Source organism: Chionomys nivalis, chromosome 3, assembly GCF_950005125.1.
Source record: "Chionomys nivalis chromosome 3, mChiNiv1.1, whole genome shotgun sequence".
Classification (NCBI taxonomy): domain Eukaryota; kingdom Metazoa; phylum Chordata; class Mammalia; order Rodentia; family Cricetidae; genus Chionomys; species Chionomys nivalis.
The window spans coordinates 69792325-69811670 of NC_080088.1; the positions used below are offsets into that span (position 1 = coordinate 69792325).

The 19346-nt window shown below is 45.6% G+C and overlaps 1 pseudogene; it reads left to right on the forward strand.

Annotated features, from left to right (window-relative positions):
* The first annotated feature begins 1319 nt into the window (after positions 1-1319).
* LOC130871301 (myosin light polypeptide 6-like) overlaps positions 1320-19346 on the forward strand; it is a 159190-nt pseudogene continuing 141163 nt past the window's right edge.

Consider the following 19346-nt stretch of genomic DNA (forward strand, 5'->3'; position numbering starts at 1 on the left):
TGAAAATTACCCAGGTATTGTGGTATGTGCCTTTAATCCCAGCTTTCAGGAGGCAAGCATAAGTGGATCTCTATGACTCTGAAGCCAGCCTAGACTCTGAACTCCAGCATTTGTTTCCTCCCACTCCTCGGCTGTAGAGGTCCTGTGACTAACCATGTGACACACTTGCCGCCATGCTCACTACACCTTCAGACTGTGAGACAACACAAACCCTTCCTCCTTTGAGTTGCTTCTGTCAGGTATTTTGTAAGAGGGGTAAGAGAAGTAATTAATCCATCAAGGCAATGTGAGTGCACAGGTTAGACCTAAGCAAGTTCTCAGCGAAGGGGGGAGGAAATTTAAATTTATTTTCACATTCTTTATGACTTGCATATGTTTTGCTTCACAAACTGCTCTTTTTAACGTACTGTACTTTGTTGAAATATCAAGGAATAAAAATAACAAATTTACTCTTTAAGCAAAAGTTGGCATTAATTTGGGCAATCGTACATTTACATAGGTGGCAATGATAATCTTACCTTGCCATATGTACATATATTTACAGTATGACTTTGCTAGTTTTCTCATACAGGAGTGAAGTTTACTGATCTGGACTGGTGTTGTTGATGGCAGAATTGGCTTGTTGTTCTTCTGTTCTTTGGTGGTGAGGAATATTGTGGCCTCTGCTCTTACATACATAATGTACATACGTAGTCTTTCTTACATACATAACCCAGCCATGTGGAAAAGCCTAGGCTAGCTTACTAAATGACAGAGACATAATATCTAGTAATTGGTCATAAACTGACCTACTGCTTGTAGGTAGCTGTCTGAATACATGAAGGCAAGTTCATCAGAATGACTATGTGGCTGATTCTAGCTCACATTACTAGTGGGGCAATAATTATGTTTGGCACTCAGCTTCACCCTGGCTGGTTACACAGAAAATGCTAACTGATGTATACAATGCATACCATTGAAAGCCCTTAGTTTGGTGAAATTGTCCAGGCCATTAACAGTTTCCTAGACTTTTAAAAGAGAGTCTGGAATGAAAAGGGTCATTATAACACTTTGGACACAAACTCGCCATCGAAAAGAAAACAGTATAGAAGGCTGGAGTTTTCATGGGACTATTTTGGCCCTTTTTTTTCCCCCACAGATGATACTACTACATGCTTTAGACTTACAAAGACCATGCTTCTCAGTAATCTCTATACTTATCATTCACTTTATATTTTACCAAGTGTTTTCAAACACAAAGTCACACATGGTTTGGAATTAGGAATCATTACAGTTGGTCGTTACTTCCAGAAAAGGTCCCACAGAGCTGAGTAACCAAGATGTGTGACTTCACTGAGAACCAGACCACAGAAATCAAGGAGGCCAGCCAACTGTTTGATGGAACAGGCGACGGCCTGTACCTGTACCACAGATATGGAAATGTGATGAGGGTGCTGGGCCAGAACCCTACCAACACCAAGGTGCCCAAGGTCCTGGGGAACTCCAAGAACGAAGGGATGGGTGCTGGACATTGAGCACTTCCTGCCCGTGCTGCAGATGGTGACCAAGAACCCATGAGGACTATACTGAAGGCTTTCATGTAATTGAGAAGGAAGGGAACAGTATTATCATGTGGATGCTGAAATCCTAGCCTTATTGCATTTGGGTGAGGAGATGGCCCAGGAAGAAATAGAGATACTGGTGGCAGATGTGAGGACAGCAATAGTTTTATCAACTATGGAAAGCTTGTGACTTGTGACTTGCTCAGTATGGGATTTCTCTTACCCCAGAGGCTTCCTAGACTCCTTGCCCATCTTTGTCTTCACCAAATACATGTGCTTTCTTTCCCAGAAGGGAGAGAGAGAGAGAGAGAGAGAGAGAGAGAGAGAGAGAGAGAGAGAGAGAGAGAGAGAGAGAATTGTTAGAACTCAGTTCTAAGATCAGATATTACCCCAACGCTCTATGTTATCTGTTTTTAAATCGAGATTTCATTTGCCAAATGTGTGAAATGGTAACCCATGCAATTCAAACTGTTCATTCACAGAAACTACAAATGCAACAATCTGCCTTCCATACACATGTAAAAGCAGGTTGTGTACCTTATTGTGAGCTCTAGAACTCCACCACAGTCTCAATTTCCTTTCAATTTGGGAACCTTGATTTGGGATCAGTTTGCCTGCCAATGCCCTAACACTGGCCTATGAAGTCTAAGCTTGATCTTCACTTGACAATGGTGTTTGGGAGCTTATAACTCTGTTAAAACTTAAGCCACAGGTTTATGTGTGTATGTATGTATGTGTATATATATATGTGTGTGTGTGTGTGTGTGTGTAATTGCCCACCTGTTGCCATGGTCACCATAAACAGATTTCTGGTTAATTTTAGAGAGTGAAATGGTCTATGTTTTGATATTCTTATATAAATCTTTATGCACTGGTATTAAAAAAGCATTGGCTTTCTTCCTTCAGTAACTGACAGAAGAGAGACAAGTTTGTCCTTGTAACTCCAGAGGGACAGAAATAAACTCAAAAGCTAGAGGTAACTGAAGGCAGAGGTGGAGCTTAAGTAAAATAATCATATCAATAGTCTAATCATTGTACAACTGGTGGCTATGTTAGAGGTTGGAAGCACTTGCTGTTTCTACAGAGGATCCAGATTTTATGCCTAACACCTATGTTGGGTGGCTGAACACCAATATTGGGTGGCTCACAGCTATCTATGACTCTAGCTCCTGGAGATATGATGTCTACTTACAGCCTCTGAGAGGACACACGCGCAAGCACATGCGTACAGGAGCACATACCAGTGACACTCAGAACACCTCATTCAGGGTTCAAGAGCACAAAGCAATTTGCCCCGCTAACCTGGCACCCGTAACTCCTCAGTCCTTCATCTGCGCCAACACTGTACCAGAAATAAAAGTCTGGTCTGCAAGGGTCTTGGCTGTTTTTGTGAGAATGCCCTCAAACTCAGAGAACAAATGTTAATCCAAGGAATAAACAAACCCCATTGGTTTTCCCGATTCAGTTCATAGGGAAGCAATAAGATGTAATGGGTGGAGCAGAAAACCAAGTGAAGTATGTGACATTTCACTCATCCTGAAGTTTCTGTCAGGCATGGGGCTCGGAGTTTTACCAAAATTATTTCTTTCATCCTCAGGACAATTAGGTAAACAGCGGGGTCCACTCTCCTTACCTCCCACACAGGTAAAGTGAAATCTGTAGGTTACCGGGTCCCACACCCCATTTCTAAAGGGGTGACCTAGCCTGAAGCCTGCCGTTGTTCTCTCGCACTCACGAAGGGTTTAGGCAACAACTACTGAAGTTGAAAGGAATGCTGATTTAGTGTCTCCAGCTACTTAATTTGTAGCATCTGGGCAACACCGCCCAGTCACCTCCCCCTCAGGGAGTCCGGGAAGAAAAGAGAGCTATTCTATTTCCAAAGCTCGCCCCGCCTGCCTGGCCAGATGCGCGCCTCTGCTCAGCACTGTGCTTACTTGTGTCACCGGAATTTAGGCGACTCAAGTCTTAGGCCCCATTTCTAGCTCTAAAAATGTGCATGGGCTCCGTCAAAGGAAGCACTCATTACCTGAGAGATGCGTGTGTTAAGGAATTTCTTTCGATAGCAGAGAATCCCTATTTCCTTGAGTTTTATTTTTAAGCTTTCTGTTCTGCTCACATGCGGTTTGGGTATGATTAGAAGGTGTTAGAATCGGGGGCCTTTATTTATTCCCGGGGTGTTTTTGGCATAAGCAAGAACCGCTGTGAGAGCTTCCCCCACACATGCGCGTCACAGACACCTCTCCCGAGGGTGTGAGCAGAGCCCTCCGCAGGCTTTGCTGAGAAGATAGCAGCCTGCCATGTGGGGTTGGAGGTGATAGGGAAGGTGATGGGAGCCAGCTGGAAGGAGCACGGTGTTAAGCATCATGAGATTTCATTCTAGATGGGACCCAAAGTCATGGTGTGGGGTGTGGTCCTTTTGGCCTGCTCTGAAACAGGCAGTGGGGTTGACAGCAGATGACTAAGGACCATTTAACATCTCTCATTGGCTGGAAGTCTTCAGTCCTTCGGAGCTAGATGTGAAGCAATTCCTTTTGCATTTGCTTTGTTCCTCATCCATCCTCTTGAACTATGTCTATGAACTAGCTTCCCGGTAGACTATCTGACTCAAGGTTCCAACCCCGGGACTAGATTTAATTCTTCTGTTTTTATAAAAGCACATTTTTTAAAGAATGTGCAGGATTGCCTGGAACGAGCACTCAGAATTCATACAAAATGACTGTGTGGGGAGATTATGTACTCATCCTTGAGCACAGGACCCACTGTTCCTCACAAACAAGCCAACAACGGATCTAGACTACAGAACTTAGTCTCAAGGAGTTCAGTGCTCGACCCAGGCTTTCCCATTGGTTCCAATGCAAGGCTTCAGCCTGAAAGCCTTTGATGACAGTGGAACCAGAAGCATAGAAAACATTGGTCTCCAGTACATGACTATTTCGTTAATACTTGATGTCTGGTTTCTGTCCTTTCTCTTGCCAGGGACAGAAATCTCCCAGGGTAGCCCTGACAAATGACTCTTTCCTCTTTGTCTCACCTTTCCTGACAATGGAAGTCTGTAGCATCTGGGTAGCTAACGGTTCCATTCTTGAAGAATAGTAAGTTAGAAGGTTTTATACTCTAAAAACAAACCGTCTGTAATGCAGTAGAAAATATTTAGAGGTGGATGGGAGGCTGGGGGTTTAGCTCAGTTGGTAGAGTGCTCATCTAGCATGTATGAAGTCCTGGGCTCAATCCCCAGCACAGTCATAAACTGGGCATGACAACCCACATGTGTAATCCCAGCAATCAGGAGGCAGAGGCAGGCAGCTCTCTATGAGTTCAAGGTCAACCTGGTCTAAAGAGCTAATTCCAGGACAGCCAGCCAACCAGCCAGGGTGGTTACAACAGAGAAATTCTGTTTCAATACAGGTATAAAGTCCATTTACCTAGAACATTCTAAAGGATAAATCATCTCCTTTTAGAATCATTTACTGTAGGACTCTGGTTCTCTCATCCAAAAGGGGATATTAGGGTTCATTTATAAATCCAAGAGAATGAACTTAGACAGGAGACAGAGATCTGCACTCAAGGTCCTAGGTCCATTGTAGTTGCTTTGAGTTGTCTTACTATTTGATCCCCAGTCCTCCCAAAGTCCTGCAATGCAATGGGCCAAGCTTAAGCGGTGTGGTTCAAATCTGGCTTTTTCTTCTAAAGAGATAATCATTCACTGTCGTCAGTGAACATCTAGTACGTAACATGTGGCTTTCTGTTTTATACCACAATGGTACCTTCTAACGACCCACTCCTGTCCTCTAGAGGAGAACGCAATTATCCTCCGAGAGATTCCTCTGTAAAAGTGAACACATTCTACCATCAAATCCAGTTGCAACCCCCACCAGCTGGTTAACTTTGCGTACGGCTGTGAACTTCCACAATCTTCACAAAAGCCTTCCAGTATGGCTTAATGAACTTTTTTAATTGGCTCTTTAAAATAGTAGCGCAATCAGCCTCTTCATTTGATTCATGAACAGAAATCTCCAGAAAGGCAGAAAGGGAGAGTATGAATCATCGTCTGCAGAGGTGCTTTTTAACTGTGCCCTAAGACAAACAGGCACATTCGTCAGTACAGACTCCGGGGCATGCCACATACCTGTATAGTGGGAAAAGAGCTGAATCCTGTCTCACCAGAGACAAGGGAGTTTTGAGCCTTACACACACGATGCCATTTTGTTTAAAGAAATGATTGCTTCTGAGAACAGTGAGTCTGAGGCTTATTACAGGCCTTCAGGAACCTGAATGTGCACAAAAGTGCCCTCTGGATCTACAGAATGTATGTCACATAAAAATGAGACGACAGCCGTGGTAATACACAGAAAGTCCTTCAGGAGCCACCTGGTTGAAGAACCTCAATCGTTAACAGAGTGAAGACTTGAAAACGGTCTTTAGAAATAGCACAGTTGTGCTCTTACCTGCCCAGAACTTAAGAGGAAGTAAAGCTGTGTGACAGCGGAGGGGATCCCGGCATGTGCCGTAGGACACTGAGCGTTGAGCCTTAGAGATGGAAGACAGCAGCTCCCTCCCCAAATGAGATTTGAAGGGATCACTTGGGTGCAGACGTGGACTTAAGGAGTCACGTGTTTTTTTTTTTATTTCTCTGCTGTGGGAAACTAATGTTGTTGTGTGAAAGGTGAGTATGTTTCTTCAGAACAAAGATCACTAGACCTTTGCTGCTCATCCCCACCCACTTCGGGTGGTTCCTCAGGCAGGAGACAAAAGATTATGGCTCTTCCTTCTCCAATAATGTCGGCCTAAAACACACGGTATTCTCAGTACGTGTTTACTAAACGAATGAGTTGTGAGAGCGAACGAGAAAGGCCCAGGGGTCCTTCTGGCCCAGGAAGAATTACTCTTATTCACCTTAGCTTTTCCAGGAAATTAAGAGGTCAGATACGAGCTACATAGTGCATGTAAATAGGTTTCAACTTATATATATTATGTACTTAGTCTCCTTTGGGAGGGCTGTCTATTCAGACACTGTCTTTGGCTAGATTGTATACTGCTGGTATGAGTAAGAAATATTCTGCCTCAAAGAAAAGAGATTGGACATTTTAAAATTTTTGTACATCTGATGATCTTTCTGCCCAGCTCACTTACAGGTTGCTGTATATATAATTTTTCATGGAATGAAGAAGAAATAACTTGTGAAAGAAAACCTTAATAGCATGCAAAAGATGGGAGTCACCACCAGCATTTTATCTAGGTAGAGTCTTAGCCGCTCCCCTGCCCCAGCAATTCCCTAGAAAAATCATATTTATCAAGTGTGCAAGTAAAATCAAGGCAAAGAGGCTGTGGTGTACTTGGAGTACCAGATGCAGACGGGAGGAGCCCACTTCTCTGACTGATAAAGAACCATTTAAGATGCTTATTTGGGATACAGGCTCTGAGCCCCACCCTAGAATTAAATGACTCAAAACCTCATGACTGAGACTTTGAAGAAACAGTTATACGAATAAAAAAATTTCCAAGATGCTTCTGACACAAAGCCAAGAATGGCAAGCACTGTTTTTAGTGGCTGAATCATAGCCCCAAAAGCACCTGAACAGGGTGAAGTAAATGAAATAAATAAGATACCAGGAACAAATGTAAACACCTCAACCAACCAAGAGCAGGAACTGGAGAAACGGAGGCTGACAGCTCTGTATACTGAGGTTGCAGGGTGTAGTGGTCTCTCAGCATGAACCAGGTCTGAGATGCAGCCCCCCAAAATAGCTGTGGCTATGATGGGCTGAATTCACAGCAATGTGATTTTCAGAACAAGAGAGGTCTGCCTTCCCTAACCTGCCTTCTCAGGAGACAGCTAGGATATGTTCTTATTTAATATACCCGTTAGTATCTGTAGTAGTAGTAGCAGTGAGCCACAATAATTTTTGTAGAGTCTATCGTTTGTAAATTTTTCTTACTAATCCTACAGAAGACCTTTGATTGCATATGGAATGGAACTTGTTGGTGGAAGCACAACTCATATGTGGTTCTTTTATCCCCCAGTCTCACATCCTGCTTGGAGAACTTGGGGTAAGAGTCTCGAAAACCCTGTCATTAGAAGCGCTAGCACTCTTTTTCCTGAAGCAGACTAAATGGCTAGGTCTGTCATTGCCAAAGGCTTGGCGTTTCTTGGAGAGAAGGGCAAGCATTGTTGAGCGAGCCCTCAGAGGCCAGAACTTGCCCAGTGGTAAAGGTTACAAAGAAACAGACCTTTGGATCACACCAACCCAAGATATTTCTCCAAAATCAACGTCCTTTAAAGACAGAGTCACCTCTGGGAAATCTGGGAACTTATTTAGTAGGAATGCTTAAGACCATCTTGAGTGGGTGACCTCCGAGGTTCTGAAAGGAACTGGGCTGTCAGGAAGCTTGGCCTGTATAGTAAGTGTTGGGCTGATTATGGTGGGTGTGAGGACAAAGATGGTTGTCTCAGGTTTGGGAAACACCCTCTCTAAACCCAGGGCGCCAACAGCTTCAGTCTTAGCCTTTGACTTACACTGGAAAGTCTCATCCCTTATCTTGAGTTAGGCCACTGGCAGCAATTTGGTGTCCTTTCTGCCTTTAAGAACCAGGCTCCCCTTTGAGGCTGGTTCTAGGAGCCTGGGTTCACTCATAACTGCAGACACCCAGCGTCCACTCAGGATGCTCAGCCCAGTGACTTCTGTATAGCTAGCAAAAGAAACAATGACCTATGTGATTTTAATCATAAACATGAAATACTGGAGTTGGACAGGACTCTCAGGCCGTGTCCTATCTCTTGTACTCTTTCACTTCCCCGGGGAGTGATTTCCTAAGCACACGCTGAGCGATGCCATCAAGGAGCCGGCACCGCTCCCTGTGGTGTCTCTTGGGTTAGACAGTTCACCTCCTGTTTCCCACCGAACGTCTGCTCTCTCTGTCTCTTCCTCCAGGGGAGGTATTTACGGTCTTCGGTGTCAGAGGGGCCAGAGCTGAGCTCACAGAGCATCCCTCCTGCCTCTTGACAGTGCCAACTGCTCTGAGAGCCCGCCCTCGAGATCGTGCACAGCACCACGGCAGCTCTGAGAAGAGGAGACTGTAAACCCACGAGATAGCTGAGGGGCTTGACTAGCTGGGATTGGGGTTTGTAAATGGACACACTACACACTGCCCTGGGTAATCCCCCTGAGTGTTATTTTCATGTGTGGATTATGTGCTCAAAACCGGAGTTAAATTCATGACTGGCAAATTTAGAGTACAGTAGAATTTATGATACCCCCACCATGTGTGTGTGTATATGTGTGTGTGTGCGTGTGATGTGCCTGTATGAGGATTCACACATGTGGAGAGGCCACAGGAGGACATCAGGTGTTGTGCTCTGGCTGTCACTTTCTACTTTACTCCCTTAAGAAGGAGGCTGTCACTGAACCTGGGGCCAGAATGACAGCCGGCAAACCCCAGAAACCCTCTTGAATCCACCCCACAGAGTGCTTGGGTTACAGGGAGCAGCTAGGGTTGCTGGTGAGTCAAACTCAATTACTCATGTTTGTGCAGCAATTCTTCTTATCTGCCGAGCCATCTCGCAGGCCGAAATGTGTCCTTTCAGATGACACAAAACAATAAGCACAAATGGGTAGTTTTCTCCTCACCTCCCACCCTTTCCATGCCCCCCCCATTTTCCTTTCTTTTCTCCCGAGTCCCCCAACTCAGGATTGCAGGAATTTGCTAACTGAAGAGAGAAACTCCTTACTTTGCCAGTCCACCCATACCGCTCTCCTTTAGGCTGCTGTAATCTGTCCTGCCTCTTGGCTTTGTTGCTGAACAAGGATCAGAACTGGGTCATCAGACTTCAGTCCTCGCGAGAGTCTCTATTCACGGCAAGCCCAGAGTCCCTGTTAAGTCTGAGGTGCACACCAATCTGCTAGGTAGGACTACATCTGCATTTGCAGTCACAAGAACTGGAGGCTCCCCGAGGGCCTGCTTATCCTGTGTCAAAATTCCTTTTGTGATGGCTCACCACCTCAAGAAATTTTCCTTTCTTTCCTGGAATTTTCCACAGGATACTCTACCCAGAAGGTGAAATTTTCTACTGAGGAAATATAAATATCCCATTTACAGATTTAAAAAAAAAATGTCGTGAGTGCCACTTTTAGAAGGAAAATTTCTCCAATCAGAAGATCCAACTTCTTAACTTCTAACTGCCCCCTAAAAGGTGACTCTCTAGGCTAAGGACAGATTTCCCCAAATCCCCACCCAAAGCAGTGGTGGGAATGGAAGTCGTTGAGAGAAAAGAGTGAGCAAGCAGATCAGGGCTGCATCAGGCTGGAGGCACATAAACATCTGCCTATTTCTGTTTTCATTCGTTAATTCCTGCCTGGGCTCTCAGGCTATTGGCAGGCTGTGTGGCCTAGAGCAAGTGACTTGGGTCCCCTGCAGTTCACATGATGACCCACACGTTTGCCATAAGAAACAAATAAGCAACTAAATCTATGGTCTAATGCATGGCTTCCCTGGCAACAGAAGTACTAAAGGAAGTGAGCAGGTGTGGCTGCTGGAACAAAGAGAGGACACACACAGCATCTATCCTGGACCCAGCTGTGACTAAGAGCAAGGGTCAGCAGGAGATCAAGGCTGGCCTGACCTGTACACTGATGGTCTTAGGAACGGCAGGCTAACTGAGGGTGCAACAAGAGATGCAGTTCTCAGCTGGGCAGTGGTGGCGCACGCCTTTAACCCCAGCGTTTGGGAGGCAGACAGGCTCCAAATCTACCCAGAGAAACCCTGTATCGAAAAACAAGAGAGAGAGAGAGAGAGAGAGAGAGAGAGAGAGAGAGAGAGAGAGAGAGAGAGAGAGAGAGAGAGGTAGTTCTCAGAGGATGTAGTGGAATTCACACCTGGAGGTGGCAGGATGGGATTGACTGGGTTCAACCCCTAAGATCCATATAATGGAAGGAGATAACTGCAAGTTGCCCTCTGAGCTCCACTTGCATGACATGTATACACACACAGACACACACATTGTTTTCAAAATCATAGGTGTTCATATGCATTTTTATCAGGAATCCCAATCTTATTTCTGTGTGTTAGGAACTTAAAATTTGACTGTCGGCAGGTAACTCCCTCTGAGGCCTCGCTGCCATTTTCTTAGTACGGGAACCATCGCTAGATCCTGCATTCCTCCTCTAGCGGGGGAGGGGGGAACCTAGCAATTTCTGGTTTGTGGACGCTCTCTTTAGTGTTGAACCAGGAGACCAAAGCTTACACTAAATGTACTTTTCAGGAAAACAAAGACAAGGAGTCCTGATGACCTACTAGAGCAGGGGAGCTGTGCCCCATTTCTAGTAATTCCTGGCAAGCACATCTAACAGAAGCAGCTTGCGTCCCCTCCGCGGAGTGTTTGTGGAACCGGAGATGCAGATTGTAAGTGGAAGTCACCATCTTCCTGTCTCCCTGACAGAATGTCAGGGACATGCTGAATATCTTTGAATGTCTGATAAGGCGTGGGAAAAAGGGGAAATGACATTTTATGTTAATTTTATTCATGTCATCAGCTCATGCCAAGTACACCCGATGAGCCTTTGTGCATGGCCCGTGGAAACCTCACTTGATTTGGGTCCTGTAAAAACTTCAGTGTGGTGGAGGGGAATGAGATGCGATATAAAAATCTCTCTCATGAGACCCACTGATACGCCTTGGAGAGAGGCTGGTTCCACATCTCCTGGGCTAGTTTGGAAACTCTTCACATTGAGAGACAGGAACTTGAATGTTCAGTAAGAGACTTGGGGAAAGGGAATTCCAGGCTAAGAAGACATGAGAAAGCCGATGGTAAGAGGAGAATCTGTTGCGTTTCTATCGCCATGTTTCTGAAACACATAAACATGGGTGATCTTGCAGAAGGAGTTAGAAGAAGAGTATTTTTTTAAGCATTATTTTCCTTTAGTCACTTTAATTTTAATTGAATTTCCTTGTGGTTCTTACTAGAGAATTTTATCCAATATTTATTGACAGAACAAAGAACAAAAAAGAAAACGCTTAGGAAGATGCATTTAAAAGCTCCATAAGGGGATGACCTGCCAATCAGGTGCCCAAAGTCATACAGAAATGATAAATATTCCTGAGAGATGGATCTTGGTTTTAGTTGCTTTACTAACAGGAAGAGATATGTTGTGGTTGTAAGAAGACTTGGTGATTGTGGTAGGGGTCTTGGACAAGATTTGTTGTCTTTCAGGTCATATAGTAAAAGAACTAAAATAGCTTAAAGGAGATTTTTCAAAAATAGAACATACGATCTGGGCGGTGGTGGTGCACACCTTTAATCCCAGCACTTGGGAGGCAGAGGCAGGCGGCGCTCTGTGAATTTGAACTCACAGAGTTGAATCTCTGAAATCTAGGGATTAGAAAACACCATGGGAATCTGCCCCCAACCCCAGGAACAGTGAGTGTCCTTGGCATGGGGCAAGGCAGTCTCTCCAGGATGTAGTCTCCCTTGGGGCAGCTTATACCTTAGGGAAGTTTTCTTTGTTTGGAGTCAGGTCTTCTCCCATGACCTTCCTAAACATTGGAGTCTTCAGCAGAGCCCCTGGAAGTCACATGAGGCAAGCTTACAAAGTCTACACTCAGCACCTAGATGCATGCCACGCACTGAGTATTCTGCCACCTGCATCTCCCCACTCCAAGGTGATGTCAAGATGGGGTGGGACTAATTGTTCGGAGAGATGTGTCTCTTTCTCTGATAATCCCTCCACCCCTCAATAACATTTCCTCACTACTATTGAATCTTTCAGTGTCTGTGGGTGCCGCTAACTCTCTGGAATCCTAACTTCCATGACTCCTTTACTGCCCCCTTGACTACTAGTCAGGGGCATGAGATTACATTATTGTCTTTTGTTCAGTGAATTATTCATTATTTCTGTTTAAACTTTCCCCTCGGCTTTCCTCCCCTAAGACCATACTCACAACATTTATCTCAAATAAATAGTCACAGAAACCAGGGGGACAGAGGTTTCTCAGTGACATTTTCCAGGCCCCTCCCCCTTTGGAAATGCTCTATTTGTCTTCATTCAGACTCTGACAGGGGTCCCACCTTGTCCCTTTGTCATGCTCTGCCTGGTCTACAGGTCTGTGGCTATATATAAAAGTCAAATGTCCTTCTAATCGTCCAAAGTTTTAGGTAGTGTAGAAATTGTCACTGACCTTCAACTCAAAGAATCTGCGGTTAAGCCTTAGCTAATGATTCTGTGGACTATTTCTTCACATGGTCAAAGGACTGGAAAAAAGGACCAGAGGCTTTTAGAAATCATGTCTTTAGAGAAGAAGTGGAGTCAGAGGCTTTAGGATTGCACCTTCCCACTGCCTGGCTCATTGGCTCCCCACCGTGCGCCTGTCCTGGGCTTATTGAGCACTTCCTGTTTCTGTCCACCTTGTAGGCCTGTTTCTGTTTCCTCTCGCTTTCATTTACTGTTACAAAGCTGAATGGACAGATGGACTTGGAGCCAGCCGGGCAGGCAGGATTCTTCCTTGCTCGATGATGTCAGCAGCGCTAAGGACAGCACGCACGGTGGTGCAGAGCTTAGGAATACATCTCTTTAGCTGTCCCTTGCGATGATTTTTGTGCTGCTGCCCCATTGCTAAGATGGAACCAGCTGATGCCTAGAGAGATGAAGGTCGAGTCGTAACATCAAAATGCAGATGCCTCTTTCTGGTTGTTGGTCTTTAACCAGCTCTTCTAATACTGTAATGAAGGGCCTCCAGGTCACCAAGTGTCCTCAGGTGGTGCATAGGAGAGACAGCAGTGAAGAGTCGGGGAGCAGGGAACAGGAGCACATGACAGAGAACTTGGCTGTGGTAGGCTAGAGCTGGGAAGAGGGTACAGGCATCTAGCAGATGCCTTCCACATCTGGAGTCATTTGAATGATCGGGAAGGAGGAGAACATGGGGCCCATCTGGGCTGAGGCTGTGATCCACTCCCCGTGGTAGCATAACTAATACATCCTTCTTTGAAAAGCAAAGGAGGGTTTGAGGGAGAAGGTAACACAGGCATGGCTTCAGAGACCTTGGTTCCCGAGCGGCCGATGCCACGAACTTGCTGTGGAACTTCGGATCCCAGCTCCTGCAGTCTCTGTTTCCTTCTTGGTGCAGAGGCAAACCTTTAGGCGTTGGGGCATAGGAATTGTGATCAGCTCACAGGATGACCTCTTTCTGGTTTACTGTGGACATGTAGACACAAGGGCAGACGCTGGGCAGAAAGTGTATGTGTTCTGCCGCCAGAATCAGCAGACCACAAGCAGCGTTGCTGGGGAGAGTTGTGGGAATTCAGTTGACATACATTGCAGTAAGGCACGCGTAACACATGCCTACAATGGTTTGGGTCAAGGGAAGTTGGTTTTGCTACCAGTGTGGTCTCACAAAGATGTCCTGGCCCAAAGCCCTGTGGCCTATAAATGAGTTAGGTTATAGGCCAAGCCCCAATTAAGGAAGATCAAACTAAGTTTGCTAATAAACCGACTTAGAAACAGATGATTTTGCATTACCTAAGCAAGACAGATACAATCCCAAGGGAAAGAGAGGCCAGATATAATGGCATAAGGATTGGCTTGACATGGTTTGCTTTGATAGTAGGAGACAGTCCAGATTCAAGAAATATACACAGCAGGCTTCTAGAAGCTAAACAAAAACAAGGAAACCAGTTTTCCCCAGCAACCTCCAGAAAGGAAGGCATACATACAGCTGACACCTTGATCCTATCTCTTCAAGATCCCTGCCAGACCTCCACAGAACCTTAAGATTAAAACAAATTGTGCCATGTTATGCTGACAGAGCAGCAATTAGAAAGGATTATAAACACCTGAAAGACATCTGGGGCAAGCGGCATGGGGTAGGTGGCTCCAGTCCCCTGAATCAGCGATCCTCTCTTCTCGCTCTGCTGTGTGATTTCTATTCACAGAACAACCTGCAGGGCAACTATGGTTGCCAGAGCTCCTGCCATCACATCTCCAGTCTGAGAAGAGAAGCTCTTTAGAACCCCTTCCAGGGAGTTTTTGAAAGCCACACTTAAACAGTTGCTGCTTTCTGACCACCAGGAATTGGTCCCTGGAAAATAGCGAGCCAAGGAAAGGCTAGGAATGGAGACTGTGACTTGATGTTCTTTGTGCCCAGCCAGATCCAGGATGGTTAGTGAGTGGAAGAGACTTGGGGCAGCAATTAGCACTTCCTGGGACAATGATGACACGATGACAGGTTCTTTCTCTCTGTCCAATCAGAACTGCAAGGCTTGGAATTTCTGGAGTCTAGTGTGAATGTGGGTTGGCGCCAAGTGGAGGTCACGTGTCTCCTGGTCCTTCCTGGCTGATACATCCTCATGGTTGCCTTCTGCTTAGCAATGCCTTTGATTACTCTCTACCTTTGGGGCTGCTGTTCCGATTGGATGGATGCTACCCATTCTGTTAAGGTGGACAGAGTGGATATCATTACTCCACTTCTTTCCAAATGAGGGAGGTGGAGAGAAGAGTAGGGTAGATGCTGTCCACTCTTACGGTGGACAGAGCATATATAGTTAGCCCCACTTCTCTCCTAATGAGAGAGACGGAGAGTAGGGTAGACATTCACCAGTCTGGAAGGTGATGACGGAGAGCAGGGCAGAGCTGGAGCTCGAGAGCAGGCTGTGGTCTGCTAGCCACAGGTGGTAGACAGCAAGTTAGTAGCAGTTGCTTGCCTGAGAGTTGTGGTACTTGTTTTCTTACATATCAATCAAAGGCCACTGGTGTAGCTTAAGTCTCTGTAGTGTTGACTGGAAAACACAGAGGGGAGGGAGGGTGTGAGGACATAGAGGTGGAGAAGGTTAGTGACTGGGGATGCTCTTCTCTGTAGCATTAGAGTGAGTATGTTGCTATTCACAAGGGGAAGTCTTGCATAGCTCCAACCTCGGCCCTCCTTCCCCAAAGTTTCTGTGGGATTTCCCAGGGTAGGAAGATTGGAATCATCTTTATGGTCCCCTCCTACTAGCGTCTTTCCGGTTTTGTGTCCTGTTTTCATGGCCAGATGCTGTCTGTGATTATGCACCAGTACGACCTGTCATTCCCATTGCAATCTGAGAATGAGTCTCTCTATCCCTGGCTGTCCTGGAACTCACTTTGTAGCCCAGGCTGACCTTGAACTGCCTGCCTCTGTCTCCCAAGCGCTGATATTAAAGGCACGAGCCAGCATCTCCAGCCTCATTTTGAACTTCAAGCTGCATAGGGGTTGCTTCTCTTCCATCTAACCTTTTACCCTGTGTCAGCTCACACTATCTCTTCCTCATGGGAGTTCCTTCCTTTACCACATCGTTCAAGTCATGTGTGCCTTCACTCTTGAGTGCCAATGGTGCTTCATCCATTAAACATTCATCCCTTTCCCCATGAACCCACCAATCAGAAGTCCTTTTCAGTGCACTATTTTGAAACACTACTTAAGTGTGTCCCAGCAACCAATCCCATGTCTTCTAGCCTGGCCTGTGCAGCTTGTGTTAAATTTGTGGTGGGTATGAGTTTCTTTGACCTCTTCTGACTGTCTGTCTGTCTGTCTGTCTGTCTGTCTGTCTCTCTCTCTCTCTCTCCCCACAAATATATGTGTGTGTGTGTGTGCATGCACATATATTGCATATATTGGGATAGAGTCACACTGTACAGCACAGTGTGATTGGAACTTATAATCCTCCTGCTGCAGCCTCCTAAGTGCTGAGACAGACTAAATTCTTCAAGGATTAGACTATAGTGAACTGCGTGTCTCTGTACCCTCTTCTTCCACCCGTACCCTGTGTGTGTTATTCACTCGGGAAGCAAACAGTAAATGAATTAAATATTACAGAGAATTACACACGATGAATTTAGCAAGCGTCTTTGTCTTCCTTTGCCTAGAGCATATTTGGTTTTGGAATATTAAGGTGGTGCCATGCCTTTGTTACAGAGAACTTTCTAATAAAAGAATGTTTAGTTATTTTTTTTAAAAGGGGGCGGGATGGGGGTAGCATTTCAAATCCATGACCAAAATTTCAAAAAGCAAGCAGTTGGGCCCTGCAGGTAGCATTTACTGACTAAACGGATGCTTTCAACTTCCTGAGCTAAAATCGGCACTGGAGGTTGATGTCTTGCTTGTCCTGCCTCATTAGAAAGCCATCCTCTTTCTAAGATGTATTTCAGAGAAAGGCAAGAGAGAACTTGGAGGAGAAGAAAAGACAGCTGCCAGGTAACCACCGTGGGGAAACTGTCCACAGCCGAGGCTGTAGCTGGAGAGAGACTCACCATTCATCTCTTTATTAACTCTGCAGCCTAGCATCAAACTTTCTGTCCGATTGGAGCTTTACAAAGGAAGGAGCGTGACCTTTCTTTTGCCTCTAGGAGACTTCCAAAGGCTCCTCTGTTCTGCTCAGCTGCTAGCTAACTGAGCTGGGTGCGACCTGGCTCCCTCCTGCTGTTCAGAGAGGGAGCTGACAGGTGACCTGCCCGCTGCAGCGGTGAGGGTGCTTTGCCCAAATTAGCATCACTGGGATGGGAGAGCTCAAAGGCATCCCTTCTGACCTCAGAGTGTGGTTCTGCAGCCGAGGTTGGGCAGGGGCAGAGAGAGACATGGAGGCAGTGTGTAAGTTAGACTGTCATACCTTAGATAAAGATGGAGAAAGCAAACACAGCAGGAGACAGATGATAAGCCCAGGCCCACAGAGCAAAGCCCCTCCCAAGCCCTGGGGTAGTGCTGGTTTGGGGTCTGAAGGGCAACAAGGGACAGCGCTTTGTAAGCGCCTGAGTGATAACCCACCAGTGAGAACAGAGCTTGGCTGGGATGTCACTTGGGCCTCTTACCGCGGAAAGAACACAGTTCAGGGTTGTTTGACCATTGGACAAATCAGTTTCTTCCTTTCCGGAATGATGGCTTGTTAGAAAAGGATTCACCGCCTGAAGAGGAATAGAGCTTATCTGCTCTGGGAACAGTCCACCTGCGCCTTTCTCTTTCAAGGCGCTGACAAGCGGAAGACAAATCTAGCTTGAAACTGCGACTTACAACTCTAACCTGGGAAGAAATGAAGAACACGGAGGGACAGACACCTGGGGACAGGAGTGTTGAGAAATGGTCTTGACAGCAGATGTCTTGCCAGAGGTGGGGAGTGTACACTGTGCACAGGCAAGTCATGCAGACACCAGCAAGCCAGCAGGGGAAGTGACAATGGAGGGCACATCAGGGAGCCGTGGAGGAACTTTTCATCCCCTCTATAGAGAATACAAACTCTGTAGATGAGGAAAGAGAAAGGGCCTGGTATGGACCCTTTAGGGATCTTCTAATGTAAAATAAAGTTCACCTCCAGGCCACAGAAGGTGTTCATTTGGAGACTTGTTGGTGAGTCTGGTCTGCGTCATTTTGTGCCTAGATGGAACTCACAGAACCATCTCCTTCGCAGAGGTGGCTGCATTCAGGTGGGCTGCAATCCAAGCTACTCTTCCCAGGTGAGCATCCTGTTCATGCACATGCACATGAGCGTGCACACACGCTCACACAAACACACACACACGATGCACAATACACTCACATACTCACACAATGTACACACACACACACTACACTCACACACATATACACACTTACTGGTGAAATAAGCCCCTGGGAAAGGAGGGCTGGACACACGCACCAACCTTCTCCCTCTGACATTAAGCAGGAACAAGTGTCTTAGCTTGTTTTTCAAGCCTGCTCTCATTAAACAACAGTTCCGAGTTTAATTTCCCCTGTAGATTACTAGGAATCATCACTCCGTGGGAAAAAATTCTGGGCCTCAACATCAAGGACTTCCCTTAACCCAGACAGTGCATGGTAGGAGGAAATTCTCTACTCAGTCAACATCATGCATGAAAATGGAGCCTATTGTGCATTCGTTTTTTTCTCTGATGTCCTCAGACTGGTGTGATGGCCACTACCTAAAGGCCTAGGTACCAAACTGACTCTCTGAGTTTGAGTCAAGGTACCTGAGGCATGGCTCTGGTATCTACACATTTGTAATTTGCTATAGGTATTCCTGATCATCGGTCTAATCAAGGGATTGCCAACCAGTGTCTCTCATATACCATACGACAGTGATTTAAAAGCATTCGTGAAGTTATTTTGAATTGTACATACACAGAGTTGTTTCGCTTATCTTGAATGTTAATAGTATACACTTACATCTTTGTTACCCAAATATCATTCACATACAATAAGTTACCAATTTGAAGTTAAAAAAAAAAAAGCAAAGAAAAAAAAACCACACCGTCCCACTTGTTTAAATAAAATAAAAATAAGTACTTTAAGCACTGGCTGTTCTTCCAGAGGACCAGGATGCAGTTCCCAGAACCCACATGGTGCTCACAACAATCTATCACTAGTGTTATGTGGCTATGATACCATGTTCTGGCCTCCATGGGTACTGCAAACATGTGGGGCTCATACCTACATGAAAGTAACCCCACCTCCCGAAAAGATGTGTATTTTAAACAAACACTAATGATTTTGTTTGCTTGTTTGCTTTTAGCCATGTATGACCACATAAGACCTCATCCTCATTGTGTGAGACGGTGACGAGTTCCAGCCAGCGCACTGGTCTTCCGGATAGGAAGGCAACAGAAGAGGCACACTCCTTGTCTTTTAAGTAAGGCCATCAGAAGCTGTGTCCCAGCACTTCTGCTTCTACACTATTGGTCAAATCTACCATAGGGTGGGGTCAGAGGCAGACAATTTCCTGGCATGCACAAGGCCCTAGGTTTGATCCCTAACTCAATCAATCAATAATAATAAATAAATAGCTTCTCATGGTCATTCAATGTTAGAAAAACCCAC